This window comes from Misgurnus anguillicaudatus, chromosome 22 (assembly GCF_027580225.2).
Source record: "Misgurnus anguillicaudatus chromosome 22, ASM2758022v2, whole genome shotgun sequence".
NCBI classification, from domain to species: Eukaryota; Metazoa; Chordata; class Actinopteri; order Cypriniformes; family Cobitidae; genus Misgurnus; species Misgurnus anguillicaudatus.
In genome coordinates this window covers 25301180-25326751 of record NC_073358.2, presented here as the reverse complement: position 1 = coordinate 25326751, position 25572 = coordinate 25301180, and the positions used below count along the sequence as shown (strand labels likewise).

The window sequence follows — 25572 nt, the reverse complement described above, 5'->3', positions numbered from 1 at the left end:
TTGTGTTATATCGCCCAGCCATACAGCTTTCTTAATATCGGTATTGGCCATAAATAAAACCCCGTAGAGGTCGACCACTAGTCTTGATGACGTATGCAGCCTACAAATGCGACCTCTGAGGGACTGCAGCCTTCCGATTGGGAAACAGCCTAAGTGTGCATCCTTCTTGTCTCTTTTTGGTTTTTAGCTCCTCCCTCATATTTAAAAGGACGCATAGATTTTTGGAAAAGAGAAATTAAAGAAAGACGTATTTAGTAAATGGAATATCCTGCTAACTCAAGCATCACATTTCTGATGAATTTGCGCAGCTACTACCCAACAAGCATCTGCTGTTATGTTGTTTGAGTTTAGTGAATTGAGACATTCTTAATAAAGTCTTGCAGTACTTTGTGATCCATCATTTACAGAACATCAGATTGTCCACAATGAATAAACCCATCAGTTATAATTGTATTATTGTTGAGACAAGGATCTCTGACTATGGCCGAGTTTTCGATACTGGCGTTACAACTTATGAAATCAAGATGGGCTTTTGTGACCCTGCTGTTCTCTTCAGAAGAGATCTGGCCACCTGACAGGTTATAATCCAGTTTTGGGATCCATGTCTCATGTCTTCCTTGGCTTCTTGTGTGAATTGTTTGCCCTGTGCATTGTTCCAGTAACCTTGTTATAAACCCAGCTTTGTTGTACGGTGGTGTTCATGAAAGAATTTCATATTATGAAACCTTCAGTGATCTACAGTACAGTGACCTAAGGTACACTGTCAAAAATAAAGGTATGAAGCTGTCACTGGGGCAGTACCCTTTAAAAAAGGTCCTAATATGTACCATTTAGGTACAAATATGTACCTTTAAAGGTACATTTTGGCAGTTCAAAGTACCAATATGCACTCTTTGGGTACAAAGGTGTACCTTTTTGAAAGGGTACTGTCCCAGTGACAACTTTTGTACCTTTATTTCTGAGAGTGTAGCAACCTTCAATAGACAACCATTTAGTAAATTCTGGTGACATGCGACAGCAGCTTTTGGTGATTAAATGTGGGTGTGTCTAGGTGATTTATGAATGCAAGTGAATAGTGGAGCACACAGACACAGTTGAGTGTATGGCAAGGGGAAAAGTTAAAGTTTTTGTGAGTGTTTTCACATTTGTCTCCACCCACATGGAGGGATATTAAAAAAACAATTCGTGAAATTGTCGACATTCTTTGTTTGTTTTATACATAGATGATCATTTCTCTTTTTGACGGTGAGGCACATTATGTTTTTCTTCCAGAATGTTAATAGTAGCAATAGAATAGATCAAAACGCAATGGCTTTTTATTCTTCTTTCTTGTTATTATTTTTGATTCTATTTTAGGAACGCCTGCTTCCAGCCGACAGTGACTTTGTGATCATCACTGATCACATCTAATGTTGGTGTTAAACAAAGTTCAAACGTAGCTGCTTTGTGAGAAAAAAAATCATCCCAGATGTGTTTTTTTATTTAAACAGCCTTACAAACTCCTTCTGAAGAATTTGGCATTTCTTCTGTATGCGACAGATCAAAGATTAGGTTAAATTGCCTTTTTATGAGATCTTGATATATTCTTCCCAGACACTTGTGTTAAAACAGTTTTAGTCCCCAAAACTGCGAGACTCGATTGCCAAACGATAACAAATGTGTTGAGTAAGAACTGAAAGTATTTTCTAGTAAAACTAGAACATTCTAGTTTCCTCTCATTTAGACTTTCTTTATAAGCACTCGGCCTTTTCTAACTTATTTCATACATTTATAAAGCCCTCCATAAAATCTGTTTATCCAAGTTCAAATGCAGGCACTGCAATGCAGATGTGCACAACAGAATAAGTCAGAAGAGATGTCTTTTATATAACTTATAATTATATACATGATTGTTGAACCATGATTTTTTTGTACAAAAGGCAGAAATTTTAAATCTTCCAATATGTCTTAGTCGTTTAAACCCAAATTTCTTTTTTTCAAAATGTCAGTTTTTTTCTTCCAAAAGAGTATTAAATATAGTCAGATAAAGCCCTGATAAGGTCAGAAGAGCTGTGGTTCAGTGGTTAGTACACACGCTCTGTGCAATATAAGTCTGGTTTGCATTTTATTTCCATCATTTCCAGTACTCTCTCGAGTCTCGACTATCAAAATGAACAAAAAGCAATTTTTTACTCAAAAGAATGCTGACATTAATTTGTTACCCTGTCATCGCCTTTTGAACACAAACCCAGGAATTGGACATCATACTCGAATTGAAATACAATACCACATACATCAATAATTGCATATGCAAAGTGCCAGATCAGGACAGTTACACTTTAACAATTTTACTGTGTCTAATTCATTCCCCAATTCTAGTATAAATTCATGTATATATTTCCTCTACTTAAATTCCTTGCTTCAAAACACACCAAAAAAATACAAAAAGTTTTAAAAGATGTGATAATTTATCTGTAATGTCTTAATGCTGTAATGGTTGAACTCTTGAATGAACCAATGGCCTTTACGGCTCAGTTCTGAAAATGATTGAATCTGACACATTCCTGACAGTTCATACATATAACTGAAAGTGCCATGAGCACATATGACATCTACTGTTTGTATTGTAGCAAATGCACCGAGAACAGCTGTTTCTGTTCTCCATCAGACAAACTTGAATGTCTGAATGTGTGTTTTAATGTTGAGCCAAAGGCACGAATTCAAGCTAGAGATGGGTGGGCTTGGCAGGGGGGCCTTGAATCTGGTTTGAGTTTACTATTGCGTAAGCATTGAGGGGTCCAAAAGAATCAAGAAAATAAAATAATACCGAAATGTAATATTTAACATATACACTGTAAAAAGTGCCAAGTTGGATTAACTTAAAAAATTACTTCAGTTGGTAACACCTAAAAAATGTAAGTTGATCAAATTTATTTTTTACCAATTAAAGTAATTTTTGTGAATGTCATGCATACTAGCCTATTTCGAAACCGATCTTGGCATATCACATATCCTCTGGATATATGAATATATAGGCCTGAAACATATGAAATACCCATATCAAAATATGCATATAACGAATTTTTAAATGCTTTGTATGTTATAACCATATACTAAAAATATATGATGTACACTCACCTAAAGGATTATTAGGAACACCATACTAATACTGTGTTTGACCTCCTTTCGCCTTCAGAACTGCCTTAATTCTACATGGCATTGATTCAACAAGGTGCTGAAAGCATTCTTTAGAAATGTTGGCCCATATTGATAGGATAGAAGCTCCCGTTCCACTACATCCCAAAGATGCTCTACTGGGTTGAGATCTGGTGACTGTGGGATGGTGCATTATCCTTCTGGAAGTAGCCATCAGAGGATGGGTATGGTGGACATAAAGGTATGGACATGGTCAGAAACAATGCTCAGGTAGGCCGTGGCATTTAAACGATGCCCAATTGGCACAAAGGGGCCTAAATGTGCTAAGAAAACATCCCCCAAACCATTACACCACCACCATCTGCACAGTGTAACAAGGCATGATGGATTCATGTTCTCATTCTGTTTATGCCAAATTCTGACTGTACCATCTGAATGTCTCAATAGAAATCGAGACCAGGCAACATTTTTCCAGTCTTCAACTGTCCAATTTTGGGGAGCTCATGCAAACTGTAGCCTTTTTTTATTTGTAGTGGAGATGAGTGGTACCCGGTGCGGTCTTCTGCTGATGTAGCCCATCCACCTCAAGGTTGTGCGTGTTGTGGCTTCACAAATGCTTTGCTGCATACCTCGGTTGTAACGAGTGGTTATTTCAGTCAAAGTTGCTCTTCTATCAGCTTGAATCAGTCGCCCCATTCTCCTCTGACCTCTAGCATCAATAAGGCATTTTCGCCCACAGGACTGCCACATACTAGATGTTTTTTCCTTTTCACACCATTCTTTGTAATCCCTAGAAATGGTTGTGCGTGAAAATCCCAATAATTGAGCAGATTGTGAAATACTCAGACCGGCCCGTCTGGCACTAACAACGATGCCACGCTAAAAATTGCTTAAATCACCTTTCTTTCCCATTCTGACATTCAGTTTGGAGTTCACCTCTGATTACGCATGAGATTATGTGAGTATCTGGCAAACCCGAGCGTCACTTTTATCATAAGCTGTGCGCGTCAAAAAAGACTAATAGCTGAGCTACCTTTACTCTTGGTGCAGTGGATTTGTTTTGTTCTGTATGGAATATAAAAACTGCACAGGATCCATTTTATTTCACACCTGATCTGAGCAACTTCCAAATGTGGTTTTATAGGAGAAACAAATTCTAATATGTAGACAATTGACCTCTGTGCAGACACAAATATCTGATTTCACTTTTAATCCAAATAAGACAATATTAATTCATAATATAAAACCTAAAAGATATGTTTGCACACAGAGATTGCTTTTAATGGGGTGTCCTTCCTAATGACACAGACACCCATGTATGTTTTTACATCAAGACTCGTTTTGCAACCATTTTGTTTCATCAAATATGTGGACTTGGTTGTTCTGCTCCTGAAGATGTCTGATGTGGAAAGCATGAAAAAGCTCTCCTTTGAGTTTTGGGATCCAAAAGCAGATGATGTGTGCAAACAACACACAGCTATTATGATTGGTCTCTTTGTGGAGGCCAAAATCCTCAGCAGCCTTTATTGGTTCAGAATAAGTACAGAATGGTTTAGTGTGCCCTGAATGTAGTGTTGGTTGACGAATGTGTTGAAGTCAATGTCGATTGTCTTAATCTGCAGTCATTTTGTTAATCTGCTCTATTCATTTATAATTATTATTTTTTTAGAACAGTGCATTGAAGGTATAGTACACACTTAATCATTATGGGAATCAAACCCACAACCTTTGCGCTGCTAATGCAACACTCTACCAATTGAGCTACAGTACAGGAATCATATTTCTTTGTACAGTATGTACTGTAACAATAAATTGATGTAGCTCAAGAACATCCAGTTTGAAACACAACATTTCCTCCCAGTCAAAAAACACAATTTAACAACCATAAAGTATCTTGTTCCGAAATTGGAATGATCACATTAACTTCAAATATTAATGTGCCTATTTAGTGTTCAACAAGTATTAAATTGACAGGTTTCAAAGAAATCCAATAAATCTTGACGAGTTGTTTAGACAAGTCACATGATTTTAGACTTAAAACAATAATATCTGGCATCTTTGTTGAAGTCTGTATTGGCTTACATATTGCAGTCTAACTTCAGATTACATGCATTTGTATTTCATATTTGATGGGCCAAGAGTAGGTCAAATGGCATCTTGACATCGACATCTAACTTCACTGCTGAAGCTGTCAACAAGCAAGATGCATTCTGATGGGATTTTTTACTTGGCAGTATTTTGTCTCTTAGGCAATGATGCAAGGTTCATACAGAGTTTGGAAAGTTTGCAAATTGCTTGTGAGCTTAGAAATGTACTAGATTTTGACATGCGTTCCTGGAAATGCTTTTCCTTAATCCAGTGTTAAAAGAACAAAAGTAATTGAACATTTATGGATCCAGTTGTTGTGTTTGTGTTGCGTCAATGATAAAGTAAGTAACCATGTCTACATTGTACATGGTTTCAAAACTGGTCATATTTCATATGGGTCATGAAAAAATTATACTGTATATCAGAGGTTCTCAACTCTTGCCCTTCACGTTCCTACAGAGGCTGCAGCTATTTCTCAATGTCAAGGATACTTCCTTGGCAGGACTGGGCCCGGTTGCATAAAGCACCTTAAGTGTAATTTTCCCTTAAGTTGTTTCCTTTAAACTTAAGGGTGTTGCAGAAAAACCCTTAAGTTTTTTCTGTTGTGTCTCCATGGCAACAATAGTATTTTATAACAACAAACCGGGGTCACTGTCATGAAACACTTAACGATTACTTTTACCTAAGAGAACCGTTTAAGGGATTATATGCAAAAATCTTTAATTATTATCTTACAGAAGTTAAGGGGAATTTACCCCTTAAGTGTCATACTTAAGGAAAAAACTTAAGGTGCTTTATGCAACCGGGCCCAGGTCCTTACAAGTCACTTCCTTCAGAGGCTAGGCTCCTCTTTAGCATTCAGAGAACACGTAAATGGAACAGGCTAGCAAGTGCATGTCATTGCATCATTATGTCAATGAAAAGGTGTGCTTTCAGCGCTGCATGCATAGGACTGCGGGTGATTTCAGAGCGCGAAGAGCGTGAAGGCTACACATATGCATCCTTTCCTGTATATATGGGATATTTCTCGAACGAAGGACTCAGTCCTTGGTTGAAATTCCGAGGACCTCGACATTGGAACAGTCCTTCGACGGATGTCGATGACGTATCATCCTCGAAATTCTGGCTTCCGAGGATCCTTTCTCGACATTGAGAAACACCTTGGGCCCTATTTTAATGATCTAAGTGCATTGTCTAAAGCGCACAGCGCAACGTCTAAATGGGCGTGTCCGAATCCACTTTTGCTAATTTAAGGACGGGAAAAATGGTTTGTGCACCGAGCGCATGGTCGAAAAGGGTTGGTACATTTTTTTTAATGAGAAATGGGAGTATTTCGGGCGCTTTTTAACAGACCTATGGCCATCCAAAGCGCTTTACAATTTGCCTCACACTCACCCATCCACATTCATACACCGACGGCGGTGTCAGCCACGCAAGGCGCCAGCTAGCTCATCGGGAGCAGCTGGGGTTAGGTGTCTTGCTCAAGGACACCTCGACACTTGGTCCGGTGGAGCCGGGGATTGAACCACCAACCTTCCGGTTTGTAGACAACCTACATGAACCACTGAGCCACTGCCGCCCTTTAAAACCCGTTTTCTTTTAGTCATGGAAGTAAAAAAGCAGGCTTATAGTTGCTTTAAATGTATGGCTATCCAATATCATCAAAAAATAATTCCCTTTACTGGAAATCACGCCACCTTTCCTAAAGCTCTCCTACTTAAAATCGTGCTAGCCAACTTTATAAACTTCATTAAATGCGACAAAACTTTTATAAAGACAAACGTTTAATATAAAACCACATCGCTAGACAGCAAGGGACCACAATCTACTCAATATTTAAATATAATATTCCTCTAAATCATGGGTCTTCAACCGGGGGTCCGCGGCGATCCCTTTCCTCACGTGTTGTTTGATAAGTTTTGTTTGTGCGCACCTCAAGCGCGAGCACGATCATAATCCGCATCTCAAGGTTTCAGACAGCTTGCTAGTAACTGGCAGCGCGCAAATGCCAACAGAGTTTGTTTTCTTGCACTTGAGCGGACATTTTAAAACTAAAACAACTTAAAATGCTGTGATTATAGTAGTAAAAGTTTTTTACATATTAAATAAATACAGGCAGTTGAGAAAAAATGCGTCTCTGTGTAACAATATATTGGATCCATGCATTTAAATTGACAGTACACCCATTTTTAGAGTATAAACCTGATGCTGTTTTTAATATTAATCAAACCACAGACAAAGAAAATCATAGTTCCTAGTCATCAAGTTTTAATGAGTATTAAACAACATACAAAGTAAAGACTATGCAGTAGCCGATTATCTGATTACTTTATTTAGTTTCTGTACTCTACATGAAAATTACAGACCAGCCCGAAAACATGAACATCACTGTTTATTTCATTTGTATGTTTGTTCTATTGTATTAATTTGTGCTATTGCTCATAATCAGATTTTTTCATTTCTGACCATTTACTTGTCTTTAACAATATTTAGTTAGCAGGCATGTATAAAGGTTAAATCAATGTGTTAAAACAATAACCAGACATTTTTATTTTATATACATCATCGTCTACCATGTTTAAACCAAAGTGATATGGCGAAGAGAGTAGTCAGGAGATTAGTGATGATGACAGCAGTTGGCGCTATGAATAGTGTGAGCACCAAGCAACATCTCCAGGTGCTCCTTTGAGAACCAGGACAAAAAAGTTATGTGCACCCCTGATTATAAATGATGTTGTAGTGATGTGAATTAATATTATTGCTGCAATAGTGTGCGTGATGCATTTTGCTTTTGTATATTTCCAAGGTTGGTGAATTTTAGACTGCCTCATTTCAGTTCGCTTGGTGGCCTTTAGAGGCTGCCACCTTAAAATATCGTGCCTTGCCTTCAAAGTTTGCAGCCTTAAAAGGATCCAGACCATGAATTGGGATGCACACACTGATTCACGACCTCGGGAGCTAGAGAGCTGATTGAGACACAGCCAGAATTTAGCTACAGCCCTGATCAAAACACCTGACCAAGCTAATTAAGGTCTTCAGGAATAGTGGGTATGTATTGACGTCACTTTTCCACGTGACCACACCGGAACTCGCCCCCGTCGAGTGGCAAACCTTCAACAAAATGGCTGGCTTTTATAGTGGCTCCGGCGCAAATGCTAGTAAAACTGACTATTATCAGCTTAAATTGGATTTAGTTGGACTTTATAGCAGAGGTGGACAATACTTAGTTACATTAGTTACATTTTCCAAGCATCTGTGCTTTATTAAGATGTTTGTATTGGTAAAAATTTTACTTCACTACATTCTAAAGCATAGAATCATACTGTGTATTCTTGAATATTGCATATTAAAATGTATTTAATACCTAATTACATTTAATTGTGTGCATTTACTTGAGTAAAAGTACGTTGATATACTTAAATATTAAATGTAAAACAAAAACGTATTATTTATGAAATGTAATAGAGTAAAAATTATGCTTCGGAATGTATGTTTTCCAAAGAAAAACGCGGATAAAATTCAAACACTTGAAAAATACTTTTAAGTAGAATGTAAAATCTTTGCTTGATAGTGATCCTAGCAACTTATCAACTCACCTGTGGTCTGTGAACGTTGGAATGAACGATCAATTTACTTCTCCTTTCTGTGTTTTTTGGCAGTCTGTAAAATGATAGCTCCGAATTCTTGTTAATCTGTTAGTGCAGTCTATCACCCAACAGCTGTTTCCCATTTCGACGCGTTTTCGCCGATGTCACGCTGTACTCAAATGCTGACGCTCTGTCTTTTGCCACTCAGTGAGCGTTACCGCAGTCCCTCTCACTGATGGTGATGTCATATACATACCCTCTATAGAGGGTATGCAACAACGTCACTTTTCCACGTGACCATGCCGGGGCTCGCCCTGTTGCTTGGCAAAACATTCAACAAAAGACCAGGCTAGGTTTTCATAGCGGCTGCTGCGAAAACGCCAGTAAAACGGACTATTATCAGCTTAAATTGAATTTACTTGGCCTTAACAGTGACCCTAACAACTTGCCAAACAACCAGTAGTCTGTGGACATTGAAATATGGCCATACATGGCATTTCCTGACATATATGTTTGTCTTGCCTAACACTATTAAACCATCCCACCTTTGTAGAACACAAGGCTCATCATAATGGATGTTTTTTTAATGAAGGCTCACTGACAAAACTTATTCATTTAGAAAAGAGTATTCATTAGTGTATTTTTTATAGAATTTTTATCCCAAAATGTTACATACCTGACATATGGCTGTGAATTTACTTCTCCTTTGAGAGTTTTTTTGCAGTCTGAAAAAAGGTCGCTCCAAATAAGTGTTGAATCTGTTTGCACAGTCGATCACACAACTACTTTTCCCATTTTAGACGCGTTTTTCACGCTATGCTAATAGACACTTTTACAGCTCACGTGATCCAATAGCCTGCGCATGCATTTAGGCAACAGAAGTGGCGTTATTCCCCATTGGTTCTAACGTGTTATCAACTCAGAAAGTTTATTAAAATGATTTCCCTGCATCAAAATGTCTGATTGTTGCGGTTTGGTTGCACTAATATAATACACACTAATATATGTAATGTATCTGGCCACTTTATATTTGGCAATCTGCTAACGTCTTCTATCCACGTCACTATAGTACACGGATCTGGTAGCTGTATTGAAAAAGTTTTTAAGTCAACTTTTTAAAATAATTTTCTCTGTCTGTGTTGCTTCACTGCTGATTCTTGCCACACTTCCCTTGCCTTAATGCACACACATACGCTGCCACGTCATCATTGTGTACAAACAGTAAAAGCTAATGCTTTTTGCCACTCAGTGGGCATAAACGAAGTCACTTTCGCCAAAGGTGACGTCATGTGCATACAGTACCCTCTACCAGAAAATTGTGTTTGATTTGGGTAAGAGCCAAACTTTGCTGGAAAATGGATCTTGATAAGCCAGAGTTGAGAACCTCTGCTGTATATAAATCTGAATATACCCCACATTTACTTACTGTATAACATCTCTGCGTAATATCTGAGAAGATGTCATAATATAGTATATTATATAATATTTAACCTTAAAGTGTTTAAATATAACTTTTAAAAGGTGAACCTAAATGATTATCTTGTTTTAATTCATGCATTCCTTTTTTAAACATTTCATATAGATTCCCAGTATTACACATTCACTTTGGCAACCTTAACAGAGTGAAAGAGCGACAGTCATTAAACTCTAGTAATGTTTTGTCAAACAAACTTTGACAGGTGATGGATGAAAAACAGAAAGCAACAAAGAACAACATCAAAACTGTGTCACTGTGAATTCTCATTAACTCTCTTGCCTTTGAAAAAATGACAGACGTCTGATGTCGGATAGTGAGGCAGAAGTCTGTCAACACCATCACTGAAACAATGAGAAAATTGGCTGTCATGCATTTTTGTCTAATTGACTGTTTTGGTCCCTCTGATGGGTTCAGACCAACATCTTTCAAAGAGGGAGAGACTTATAGTGGGCATTGAACAGCACCCAGCAAGAGTCTTTCCGGAGGTTCTTTGATGGAAAAATGCTGTTTGGAGCTGAGAGGCCACAATGGCTACCATTATGGGTCTTCCCCCCAAGAGTAGTTTTTGCATTTGGAGTTGTGTGGGGGATCTATGTTAAATATCCCAGCAGTACAGTGTTTTGGATGTTTTTGGTGGGATTGATGTGATGGGTAAAGGGGAAACCCGGAACCCATTAGTGAATGAAGAGGTTATGCTCATTTGCATAATTAACTGTTGATACAGACTTCTCTTAATGAAGGCACATTCAAGTTGCTGACCCTGTACAATGAAGTCCATGGGAATGAGCGTGCTTATGTGTTGCAAAGGTTAAAATGTTAGGCCTAGCTAGGGTGTCTAGGGTTTTTACTGCTATCCAAGGTTGGTGTTATTTGAAGTTTGCAGACCAATCTTTGACCAGATGTGCATTTGGCGCTCAGCATTACAATAACAACCGGTGTTTATGCTAGATTCACACTGAAATGAAATACCATTTCTTTTGAAGCTAATTTAAAGATGGACATGGGTATTGCATTTTAGTATTAGATCAAGGTTTGAGATTGTTGTCTGCTTTACCTAATGTATTTTTAGGATAATGTGTTCCTAGTGGCTGAGATATTTTCTTATTGTTCTTTCAAATTCTGGGTCATCTGAGGAAAGACTGGGAGGGCTTTGGCTTGCCGAACAACAGAAGTACTTCAAACGGACCAATGCTGAACCTCAGTGAACATTACACAATTCATAAACATTTTTGTTGGATTTACAGAGTCTAATATTGTACATTTTGAATGTTAAAGCTATGGATTGATGTCCAGTGGATGTTGAAGGTTATGATGGCGATGATAATGGCAATATTCTCTATTTTGTGTAAACCAAAAACCAGATGTAAGAGGATTTTTCAAGATCTATCAAACATGAATTTGAATGGTTTAGTGACCTTGATGTATAGAACAATTAGACATCCATTTGGTTCAGTTTGGGTTTGAAATACAAACGTAATGAGATTTGTGTTACTACTTTCCTGTTTAGTGTCAGATTGTTTCCAAAGTGTTTCCAAAGTTCACAGCTGCAGATGTCATTGCACGGTTAAATCAAATTATCATTCTGCAACAAAGCAGGTTGGACATTGTATATAAATACTACTGGGACTGTTTACTGCTCAGTAAATGTTGATTTTCCATCTAAGGAGTCAAGCGACTACAGCTGAATTATGTTAATTACGTTTAAAACCTATTACTTTAATATTTGGTTACCTAAATATTGAATATAATCCATAATATAATAGTGGTTATATAACCCATACATAACGTAGTTAACAATTACAGTTGCATAATGACTTAAATTGGCACAAGGTTAAAATAAAGTGACCATCTGCCAGACAGACTTTGAATTGAAAGAGTCTTGAGTGTGTTCTGTCATGTCAGCCTAATTCTACAATGCCCCACAATAAAATTATTTATTTTTTAGAGAGTCCCAACCCTTAAAGCCAAGGGCCTGCAGATGCTTATTTAAAGGAACACACTGCTATTTTGGAGGTTCTCCCAGTGAAAAATCATGGAGGGGTCTGAAATTGTCATTGTAGGTGCATGTCCACTGTGAGAGATGTAATCTAAAAAAAATGATGCCACCCCCATGGTTCACAGTAGGCATGGTGTTCTTGGGATGGTACTCATCATTCTTCTTCCTCCAAACACGTTTAGTAGAATTATGACCAAAAAGTTCTATTTTGGTCTCATCTGACCACATGACTTTTTCCCATGACTCCTCTGGATCATCCAAATGGTCATTGGCAAACTTAAGACGGGCCTGGACGTGTGCTGGTTTCAGCAGGGGAACCTTCCGTGCCATGCATGATTTCAAACCATGACGTCTTAGTGTATTACCAACAGTAACCTGGGAAACGGTGGTCCCAGCTCTTTTCAGGTCATTGACCAGCTCCTCCCGTATAGTTCTGGGCTGATTTCTCACCTTTCCTATGATCATTGAGACCCCACGAGGTGAGATCTTGCATGGAGCCCCAGTCCGAGGGAGAATGACAGTCATGTTTAGCTTCTTCCATTTTCTAATGATTGCTCCAACAGTAGAACTTTTTTCACCAAGCTGCTTGGCAATTTCCCCATAGCCCTTTCCAGCCTTGTGGAGGTGTACAATTTTGTCTAGTGTCTTTGGACAGCTCTTTGGTTTTGGCCGTGTTAGTAGTTGGATTCTTATTGATTGTATGGGGTGGACCGGTGTCTTTATGCAGATAACGACCTCAAACAGGTACATCTAATTTAGGATAATAAATGGAGAGGAGGTGGACTTTTTAAAGGCAGACTAACAGGTATTTGAGGGTCAGAATTCTAGCTGAGAGACAGGTGTTCAAATACTTATTTGCAGCTGTATCATACAAATAAATTGTTATAAAATCATATATTGTGATTTTTGGATTTTTTATGATTATGTCTCTCACAGTGGACATGCACCTACGATGACAATTTCAGACCCCTCCATGATTTCTAAGTGGGAGAACTTGCATAATAGCAGGGGGTTCATTTGCACCATTTTTATGAACGTTAAGACTAAATGAACCTGAAAATGTCAAAAGGTGTAACCGCCAATTGTGCCAAAGAATGAGAAATATTAAATATTTTATCCACCTTGATGGCATGTAAGCGTAATCATCAAAAAAAGGGAAAACATTTTAAAATATAATTTTGTTAATTATTTCTAAATGTAATTTTTAATGCGTTTTTGTAATATTTGTCCTGACATATGCTGAAAACAGCTCTGTTTTCTAAATAATCTTTGACAAATTATGTAAAAATGTTTTTAAAAAATCATATTACACTAAACTAGATGATTATATTTTATTCCACATTTTTAATTAATATATTTATATTTTCATTAAAAAAATACTAGTTACACCAATTGGCACGGACTGGTTACACCACATTGACATTTTTGAAATTATCCCCCAAATATTCTTAAAAAAAAAAACAGAAGTTTTAGACTTGGTCCTCAAAAAAGAGATTTAAAAAAATATATATTTTGACATTTTAACCCTTATTTAATTGAACCATATGCACACAAATAATTAACGTTACGTCATTGACCCAGAAATAACAGTATTACTGGCAACTTTTGACCAGTGACTTACTGTAGATTTAAATTTATATTATTTACTGGCAACAGTTTGTTCAATGTTAAATGAATATTAAACATTAACAAGTCTTTGTCTTTACAGAAAAAAAATATAAAATAACAGCCTCATGCAAAGCATTCTGGGAACCAAAATCTGAAGAAAAAACAGAAAAGAGCTGATGAGGATTTCTGGTACCCAGAATTCTTTGCATGATGCTTTTATATAGTTTTATTCTGTTAAGACAAAGACTTGTTTAATGTTCATTTATCTTTGAACAAACTGTTGGCAGAAAATAGTATAAATTATAATCTAGAGTAAGTTACTGGCAAACATTTGCCTAACTACAGCAATTGGTTGTATACTGTACCTCAAAGGTACCAATGTGTACATTTGAGGTACCAGTATGCACCTTTTAGGTACAAAAGTGTACTTTTTGAAAAGGTCCCGTCCCGCCTAGTGACAACTTTTGTACCTTTTTTCTGAGTGTATGGAGCATTTTACTGGTCTGATGCAATATGTGTATGGTGGGAACGCTTGAGTACAAAGATTTGTTTCTATTAAAAATTGAACACATCTGAAATACATCGAAGCTTTTCGTGAACGTGTGTTTACTGATGTTAGAACGGGCAAAAATCCTCCTCCACACCCCTGTTTTGGGGTCCCCCACAACCCCCTTGGCCCTTACACATTAGTTGCAGCACGTTGAAAAGGGGGCCCTTTGGCTTTGATCCTCTAGATCAGTGCGGAAAGCATCTTTTTGCGTACATTGTGTGGTGGAAACCAAAGTTTTCGCCGCCTTATGCTAATACGGCCAAACTAATCACCCTTTCCAATTAGGAAATTTATATACCCAAATGCTTCCTAAATGCCGAACCTTCCCATTGTGCTTGCATTGCTCTCATCTCTCCCATCGTTAAGGGAAAGACCCAACTGTGCATGAATGCTCTGGCTTGTGAAGAAAACGAACATGAAAACATTAATCTGAATGTATGTGTTTTTACGGTTATAGACGTTAATTAGACTGAAGCGGCACTCATTTGTCATTTTATCTGCAGTATTTACAGTGGTGTACACAGTTTTATCATCTCACCAATAATGCAAAAAATTGACCCTAATGGCCTACAGTTTTGTCTAATATACAGTAATCCTGATGTTTATGCAGGCTATGATGTGGTCTGCTGAGATTTATAAAGAGATTGTGAGAGACTGTATGAGATAGGAGATGGCGTTACAGTTATGAAAGGTGCTGATGTGGAAATCGGCGGTGCTGGCAGCATCATTGAACTCGCAGGCTTGTCTGGACTTTTAAAACCACTAAACTCCAGCCAACTGTTTTCTCAACAGTTTGTGTAAGACCTGACACGGCACCATCCGATTCTTTCCGGTGCTGGTGTGTTATCTATCCTCCAAACTTTGTCTTCGGTTGAAGCGTACATGTGCCATGAAAAACGAGGCGGAGAATGTGCTCAGTTGCAATAGAAAGGGCTCACTTTGATCAGTGTGTGAACTGTGCCGCTTATTGCTATATCCAGATGGTCCTGGTGGGGAACAAAACGTTCCCTCTGCCATAGGATCTCTCAATAGGCCGTCTAGACCAGCCCGAGCCCAGACAGATACAGCCTCCCATCAAATTAGCGTTTGTCAGATTTATGGTAATGGTCCGCAACAGCCTTCTCGCTGGTGACATCAAGATTTACAGCTGCGCACCCCCCGTATTCCCCCTTTTCTGGGGCTCTGTCACCTCCCCACACATTGCCCTTCTACATAGACATAGGGGGCTACAGCCCAAAGAAATGGCATAGTATAAGAACGCTTTCTGGTGAAGCTGAGCCACCCAAGGTAGGTCAGAACAATAGCTACAGAGGGTTTGATAATCCCCTATGATGAGGTTGAAGTGTTTGTGGTGCGTGGGGGGAAGCAGCTTGGGTGGGGGGTGCCTGTCGTGGGCAATGACAGTACAGACTACCGCTCCATTGTCTGAGTGTTGCTCCTGGTTTGGATAAAGGGGCACGGGGGCTACGTTGAGGCTTTGAGGGAGGCGCCCATGTATGTAGGTTACTCTGACTGACCAGAAGTAACCTGACATTAGAGGACACCGTTAAAATTACATACCTAGAAATATTTCCCCCATTTCTTTTAGCTTTTTGCCTGTTCTTCATCGAAAGACGGGTAATCAGGTTGTTTTCAATTACTCAGGTCCATCTCCTCATAGGGCCAACCCACCACCAGACCTCTGAACTGGGGACACGTCTGTTTTTTGTTTGTTTGCTTAAGGCAGATGCTTTTTCGTGAGGAAGAATTGGAAATGCACATGCTGATTTACTCAGTACCCTAGCGTCGATCAACCTCATGTCCTTTCATTTAATTATGGGTTTGTGCAGGGACATTATGTTTCAAAACAATGTCATAAATACTTTGTTGCTGTACAGTCAAAGCAGGAAAACAAGAGTACACTAACGTATATGTCCGAACATTAGGTTAACATTAAGGCATGTGTGCGTCATACATATACAGTATATAAGTAGTGAAGCAACAGTGCTGGTCAGAGTTAAGTTCACACTTTGATAGCTAGGGGGAGTTGTAGCCCTACATAGTGAACAATAGTGTGCATCAGTGGAGTGTAATGGCTTATAAAGTGTGGACTTTTACTATGCAGGTATGACTTACCAGGCTGTTGCACATTACAATGCAACCAACACTGTGAATCTTTTAAAACAGCTTCTACATATTAGTAAGATAATACCCGCCCCCATATATATGGGAATAAATATCTGCATGATTTCTCAAACAAAGTGTTGAACTTTTCCCCTATAGGGTATAATGAAATGGATAACTCTCAGAAAATACTGCGTGGTGTTTCCAAACTTTTTGTCACTCAATACACTTAAATCTGTAGTGTGTGTAAAATGACATTTGCTTGCATTCAAAATATGGCGCTTTATTTATAGTAGTTTCCCTCCGAGCTTATCCGACATGCAGGGTAGCAGCCAGCCTGCGGTTGGTATGGCGACAGCAAGGTATGGTGTGGACACAACAGTCTCGCTGGCATTTACCACCTCCTCCTCCCCCCCAACCTCCCCCAAAATGTGGCATGCCACTACACTGGCACAATCTCCGCTCCACTGTGGTCCATCTAACTGCCACCCCCCATCGCCCATTCCTGTCAAACCCCTTTAAGCCGCAAACATCAACATGAAGAGAGAAAAGATGAATGAAGGTAACCCCCACCACCCCAGACGGCCGCATACTCTCACTATGAGTAGTCTGAGAGTTGTGTTATGACTGGTGTGTGTTACACACGTATCAGTGAGAGCCGCCGGTGCTCCATCTGGACGTCCATATAAAGCGCTGTCAATTCAAAGGTCACCTCTGAGCCCTGCAGACAAGTGTTGCTAGCGGGCGTCTGGGCAGGGAAGGGTCGCCGGCTGGAAGGATAGTGAGGTTTGTTTGGGAATGCCAAGCTCAGAGCGGTCTGCCTGAGTCCTCATAGCTGTCTGTGCGTCTGGTGTCGCGCTCAGACTCCCCTCCCCCTCTCGCGTTCTCATTGGCCCTTACTGTAGTCTGCTTCGGACACAATAAAAACAAACCTAAGTGACCCCGAAACGCCCTGAAAAGGCGTCATTGTTGTCATTACCGCAATAAAACCTAATACTTGTAGGGTAGATCCAATGGTTTAATGCTCATGTTTGTTTGAGAGTTTGTTGATAGTTCCTAAATACGCTTAACAGCAAAGTGTCATGTTGATACTCTATGGCTTTACTTATTTTTATTACTTATTTTATTACTTATTTAATTATAATACACATTTAACCTAATACTGTGCTTCACAAATAATGTAACAACAAATGAGTGTCATAGTGCTTTGGTTTGACACATCTATTACATTACATTTATTCATTTAGCAGACGCTTTTATTTAATGTGAGTTACAAATTAGAGAGCATTTAAAGGGAAAGTTCACCTTAAAGGATTAGTCCATTTTCTAAAAAAATCCAGATAATTTACTCACCACCATGTCATCCAAAATGTTGATGTCTTTCTTTGTTCAGTTGAGAAGAAATTATGTTTTTTGAGGAAAACATTCCAGGACTTTAATGGACCCAACATGTAACAGTTTTAATGCAGTTTAAAATTGCAGTTTCAAAGGACTCTAAACGATCCCAAAGAGGCACAAGGGTCCCATCCAGCAAAACGACCGTCACCTTGACAAGAAAAACAAAATATATGCACTTCCAAACCACAACTTCTCGTCTATCTCCGGTCCCAACGCAATACGTCATCACGTCAAGAGGTCACGGAAGACGTATGCGAAACTACGCCCCAGTGTTTACATGTGTGGAGAAAGAGGACCGTTCCGACGTTGTTGTATGTCGAATGATACTAATTAATGTCTTTGTGTCAGTTTATTGTTCAAAATGGTCCACAAATGTGCGTTTCATATATGTAACATGTGACCTTTCCACGGCATTATGCAATTACGTGAGGTCGTGCTGGCACGTCACAGGACCGGAGATGGACGAGGGGTTGTGGTCTGGAAGTGCATATTTTTTGTTTTTCTTGTCAGGGATGACGGTCGTTTGGCTGGATGGGACCCTTGTGCCTCGTTTGGGATTGTTTGGAGTCCTTTGAAACTCAGTTGAAACTGCAATTTTAAACCACATTAAAACTGTTACGTGTTGGGGTCCATTAAAGTCCATTAAAATTAGAAAAATCCTGGAATGTTTTCTTCAAGAAAACATAATTTTTTCTCGACTGAACAAAGAAAGACATCAACATTTTGGACTTTTTTAAGAAAATGGACTAATCCTTTACAATGAAAATTCTGTCATCATATACTCATCCTCATGAATTTCTTTTTTCTGATGAACACAAAAGAAGATATTTTGACAAATGATGGTAAACACACAGCAGATAGTGACCATTGACTTCCATAGTAGGAAAAATATTTTGGAAGTATTGTGATAAATGATGAAGAAAATGTTTTGACAAATGATGGTAAGCACACAGTTGACGGCACCCATTAAAGTCCATCATATTTTTTATTCCTACTATGGAAGTCTATGGTCACTATCTGCTGTGTGTTTACCATAATTTCTCAAAATATCTTCTTTTGTGTTCATCAGAAAAAAGAAATTCAAACAGTTTTAGAACCACATGAGGATCAGTGAATGATGACAGGATTTTAATTTTAAGGTGAACTATCCCTTTAATATTTTGTTAGTATGTTTAAAGTTGAAATGTTCACTAGTTATTAATTTTAATTTCTTTTATTACATTGTATTACTCCAAACAGCACTCATTTGGAAACAATTGTTATTATTTATACCAGTTTACTTTCTTATGAATGTAGTCTCTACTAAATTGCATATAGTGCATAGTGCTGTTTTATTGCATTTCGCTCAGTATATGGCAACATGTGGATGGTATTGTCACTTCAGTATGAGGTTCTGAAGTGAGTCTGGACCCGCTCTAATTTTACAACAATATTTTCCACTCCGCAGTGCTATTTTTATCAGATGCGCTTCATTACGGACTTGTTTTGGCATGACCTAAGGCTGTTTGGCTCTCCGCTTTGATTGATTACTGAAAGGCATTTTTATGTTTGTTGGTCATTGCTGGTACAAGTTTCCGATAATGATATTCCAAACCTAGGGCAGGTTAGTTTCACACCCTACATTGATAGCAAGACTTAACATAATGATCAGCCAAAAAGGGGTTTGCACCTCAATGCATGGAAGATCTACATTCATGTCTTTAGTTTCAGAAACTCAACCCAAATTACTGAACCTGATGAACCTGATGCATGTGGGTTTGAAGTGGAGATCCACATTAGATATGCTTTAGGAGAAATTTAGCACTGTGGGCGACACCACAATTATTGAAAAATTACTGATGGTAGTATTAGTTCCTCATATACTCTGATACAGATTTAAAGGTGCAGTGTGTAATATTTAGAAGGATCTCTTGACAGAAATGCTAAATAATATACAAAACTATATTATCAGGGGTGTATAAAGACCTTTTTATAATGAACCGTTATGTTTTAATTACCTGAGAATGAGACGTTTTTATCTACATACACCGAGGGTCCCTGTGGAAGTCGCCATTTTGTGCCGCCATGTTTCTACAGAAGACCTTAACGGACAAATGTTTTTTTACTAAGTTGTCTCCGATAATGACATGTTTTTCCGGTGGCGGCTACTGTAGTTTCTCTATGTGTTTCAAAAGCGAGGGGTGAGCAGTGGACTGATCCATTGGTTGCAAGATGTCGCTAAAATTTACACACTGGACACAGAGCTCTTGCTCAGTCCATTTGATGTTTTCAAATACGGCAGCAAAATATATCTAAATCAATGAAATGTGCATATCATCCAAATAACAAAGAAACTGGAGATAGATGTTTTTTCCCAGAAAAAATGTTAAACATGATTATATAACTTTCATTTTTAAAATATATTTTATTATATTTATTTTACAAACTTAAAAAGCATAATATCATACTACACTCTAAAAATGGCTGGGTTATTTTTGACCCATAATGGGTATATTGGACAGAACACATGCTGGGTTAAAATTATTCAATGTTAAGTTGTTGTTATGCAACCATGGGAAGTAATAACCCAGCAGTGGTTTAGAACAACCCGGCATTGGGTCAATATTAACCCAGCAGTGTGTTCTGTCCAATATTTACCTATTATGGGTCAAAAATAATCCAGCCATTTTAGAGTGTATAGTATCGCATTATTTACCCATATACTACATATCACATTTTTCTTCAAAATTGTGCAGCCCTATTCTCAGTTATGTTTCTTTCAAATATCAAAATTGATTTGCTTAAAATAAATTAAACAAATTGGACACAAATGTGTCATACAGCTAAAATGTGGAGCTTTAAAATAGCAAATTTAGTCTTGGAAAATTGGATATGAAATGTTATATCCCTGACTTTTGATGGCAGACTTTGGTATCTTGGCAAATCCGAGCACAGTTTGTGAAATCTTTTCTGAAACACTAGAAGAGAAATGACTTTTTTAGGAGAAACATCTGAGAACATCTGATTTACCAATAGTCTGCATTTGCATTTAACCTTTCTGCCGTCAAAGAGAAACTGAGATTTTAAAGAGAGCGATGACATTTATTTTTCCTTTAACTGGGAGTAATGCATGGATGTTGTTACTTGAACTGGGGTTCAGGAATGTACAGGCAAGAGAAATACTTTAGGTGCCAAACGGTGTCGATGTCAAAGCCGTGCCGATAGGGGCCGATATAGCAGCGGTGCTGTTTCGGGAGCGAGCGGAGAACACAGGGTGGCATCACCGCTTGGCGCTCCGATCGCAGACGTTTGCTCTGTTTCCACACTCTTAGAGGGCAAACCAGTGAAATGTGAGCCCTGTCTGTCTGCGAGGTGCTTCCCTCTCCCGCGCCCCCTCGTTTATTGGCTCTAAAAATACAAAGCTGTCATTTAAAATAGAGCAGACGAGTGAGCAATCGGCTGGCCATCGCATGTCCGGGTGGACAGACGCCCTCCCTCACCTGTGGTGTCCCTATGTAATGTGTATGTTTTTTAGACTGTAAGGAATTAACCACTCGCTCATGTCATGCCAATAACCCTGCCGAGCGATGACCGTTGACGCTGCTGTCGGGTCCAGTCCACATTACTTTCCACATGACGGCTGGTTTTCTTTATTGCACGGGGCAGACAGGGCACCTTTCCGTCAGCCAAGGATCCGTTCAGAAGTTGGCCGACGGGGAGCTGTTTCTGCTGCGGCCTGAAGATTCAATATTGTGGCAATGCTGAGTGGATTTGGCCCAGCTGTGTTCTCCTGTCTGCAGTGTTGTTGTATCTTTGTTTTGGTGCCAGGGATTGGATCCCAGCCAGGCCTTTTAATTACATCAGCCATTTGATGTCTTGACATCTTCTTTAAATAGACGGCCGGCTGCTATGAGCGGGGCTAGGGAGATTTCATCATGCACCTCTTAGTAAAACATTTCATCTTAAAAAATGTATTGCTCCTGTGTCACAGCTCTTATCAGTCTGGAATATTTATGGCCTTAAATATTCATTTACATAAAAAGCTGTAAATCAGCTTTTACAACTTCTCCAGAATCAGTGAGGTAATGTCTCGGGGCTCCTGTAGAAGAAAACGATTAATATATTGTAATGAAAGCCAGCAGAATCAATCAATAGTTAGAGTTTGTCGACTTATGAAGTCTTTCTTGGCAGAAGTATCCTCTGGATTCGATCTCGCTTTTTTGGCGCAGGAATCAAAAACTTACAAACAGTTGTTTGAAGCGTGACTACTTGGACACCTGGGAAGTCCTTTACTTTGTTCTCCTGCACCACTGTAGTGTGTGGCCGTGTGCTCAAAGCGGGGTCAAAGCTCCAGGACTTTCATTTAGCAACTGATGTATATTTATCATCTGAGCGCTGTAAGTGAAGCTGGGGGTGAATAGGGTAAATTCACCAGTGGCATCTCCAGTCTCTTATAGAAGCAGATGTTCGGGTTGCTGTGTGACAAAGCAGAAGCACGTGTTGCTGGCCTGGCCGACTTTCGACGACTGCTCCTCTGTGGCAGGGAAAACCTGTGAAAGCCATTTAGGCTTTTTGTAATGGAAGTGTACCAGAACCAATGACATGTTTACCTGCATATCTTTAATCAGGATTCTGAAGGAATTACATAACTCACTCGCTTATATAACGTGTTTCAATGATAGAAGACAGGCCTTCAGAACTCTAAATATACAGGTTTTGACCCAAAGATTCATCTATACCAGTGTTTTCCCCAAATCCTGGTCCTCATGTACCCCCTCCCAGAATGTTTTTTTAGATGTCTTCTTATTTGAAACACCTGATTCAACTCATCAGTCTCCTTCCAGAATGGCTAACATGTAATGAATAATGTATAGATGCTTTCAGCAGTAACAACATAAACAAATGGCTTTCGTGGAACAAACGTAACTTCCACAAAGACTCAATAACAACAGAGTCCTTAGAGTAGTTTATTTCTGGTAACAAGCCAAATTAACAACAAGTATATTGCCTTAGTTCAAATCATAGCTAAAGTGTATCAAAAACTACACTGAGCTTACGTTACTGTGTAAAATGTGTACTATAATGTATACAATGTTAAATACAGATCGGCTGCCAAACCTCCTTTCACATAGCGGTGATTAAGGATGTCACGATTTCGATTTCAAATCGAAATTGATCGAAATTTAGTAACAACCTTGAACTTCGAATTAAAAAATGGAATTGTCGATGCTGCCATGCCCCCATGTCACGTCCGGTCGGCTTGCCAATCGGGCAAAAAACACGTGTTGAATGCTGTGAGTCAACCTCTTCTAACTTAGCTAGCTATAGCCAGTCAAAAAATAGCATTGCAGATACAGGAGACACCACTCGAGCTGCTCTTTACATGGGAAACAAAAAACAGCAAGCTGAACTTAGTCAGAACAAAGCACGCACGCGTGCACAGCAGAACGGTGTGCCAGTTTCTCAGAACTGAGATCCGTTTAAGATTCACAACAACTTATTTCAGTTGCTTAAGAGTTATGAAAACAGCATTTAAACATGACTTATTGGGGTATAGTCAGGTATAATCAGGTATGTGCGTGTACCATATTTTTCCACTGGCAGCACGACTACCATGGCTGGGCATTTCCAGGTTCAAGGTCAGATATTATATTTCATAAAAGTCTAGCATTTTTTGTGCTTTAAAAAAAAGTTAAAATTTAGAATCAAATCGAATCGTGACCTTAGAATCGAAAATGTAATCGAATCGAGGATTTGGAGAATCGTGACACCCCAAGCGGTGATCCATGATCGCCATCTCCCCTTGTCTTTAGGAAACCAAACCATTTGTTATTTTCAAGAAGGTATTTGTTCCAAAGTTCAGTTTAGATACTAGCCAGACAATTAAACAAATAGAGATCGAAAGTTACCGTTACCGGACAATGCGCATGTGTCCGCTAAAACTGTCTATAGGCAGGCAGTTGTTATCGCAGAAATAAGCCTCGACAGTGTAATCAGGACCAGAAGCGAAGCGGAGACAAGCCGTTTAAATGTCAAAAATACGCTATTTGGTTTAATCTGGCATCCGGGTTACGTTGTGTTATTAGTTTTGAGTAGCAGCTGCCTTCGGAGGCACCATTCCAAATCAGGAAGGTATCAAGGCACGTCTGAATCCAGTGTTTGCTTTACTTCCTGACTCCTGAGATACCTTCATCGTCTTGTCCCACAATTCTATGCGTGGGCGTGCGCGTGGACTGTGATTGGTCGAGCCTGGTTGAGTTAAAAAAAATAAAATGGGGGCATTAAACTTAACTCTTTCCCCGCCAGCCTTTAAAAAAAAGTTGCCAGCACCAGCATTTTTTATGATTTTCATAAAGTTTAATTCCTTCCAGAAAATGTTCTTCTTTAAATATATAAACATACAATCAAATGAAAGAACCCCCTGCTTAAAAAAAAAAAAACGTTTTATCCTACCTTCATTTGTTCCCCTTTTCTCTCAAATATGGGTAGGTTTCTTCAAACAGAATTTTGAGCAAAAGCTGAAATAATTAAATTTTTTTGAATAACTTTTTAAAGAGATCAGATTCAGAGGGATCCTCAAAACATACATGAAGTTTTAACAGTTTGCCCTTGGGGAATACTTCCGGGTTTTAAAAGTTGGGTGAGAGCGCCACCTGGTGGATAATAGTGTAAATATGGATTGCCGGAAAAACTCGTCATTGGCAGGAAAGCGTTTTCTTTTAATTGACGAGATAACTCGTCAATGGGGGGAAAAGAGTTCATTTAATTTAGGTTTATTTTCACTTTTTACACCTTTTGATTGCATTTCTAGTGAGAAATAAGTATTGTAGTCTTCAAATATGGGATTAATTATCACAGAGACGCTCTATATTTATATTTTAAAATGAATTACATTACGCGGTCTATGAAGGCTGTCTGAAAGGGTTTCCCGGAGCTGCCTTCATGCCGCCGAAGTAATTGCCTCATGAGCTTTCGGACGCAGCCAAGGTGATAAGTTGAATTAGGTGTTTCAAATTAGGGGACACCTTTACATTATATATGCATGCACTGGGTATCAAACCCATGACCTTGCATTTGTTTAGCACCGTGCTCTACCAGTAAAGCAACAGGAAAGCAAGAGAAATTCTCACAAGTTTGCATATAGGATTTGTTTGCTTAGAAATATAGCAGCTCTTATTCAAGAGACTACAAACTGTAGTGTCTCAATCAATACAGTTCATGCCGATGATGATATTTTCATGTAAAATGAAACAATCCAGAAGTCGGACCGGCCCAGACTAGTTCTCCCATGCTAATAAAAGACATCTCTTTTAAGTTCTGTATACTGATCTCTCCACACCAGCTTTAACCGCACCATTTACGGTTCACACTGCATTTGTCTCCTAATGTCTCCCAGCAGGCCTCAAGTCAAAGTCAGTGATTCATAAAGTGACAGGTCTGTCTGCTATCATGAGGACGCAAGCTCACAGAATCCTTCCTGCCCTCTCTATCTCTCTCTGTCTTTCTGTCTCTCCACATCCTCCCCCTTAAACAGACACAGAAGACCGCATTAGACTCTGTCTGGTAACCGTCCTTTTTTGCATGTTAGGGCAAGCAGATTTTACAGTACAGCCTGCACTGATATCAAAAGGACATCGCAGCTACACTGCTG

The 25572-nt window shown here is 38.9% G+C and overlaps 1 protein-coding gene across 1 annotated transcript in view; it reads left to right on the top strand.

Moving 5' to 3' along the window:
• Positions 1-25572, top strand: part of arl15a (ADP-ribosylation factor-like 15a) — a 151470-nt gene that overhangs the window by 6700 nt on the left and 119198 nt on the right. The gene's annotated exons all lie outside the window — the stretch shown is intronic.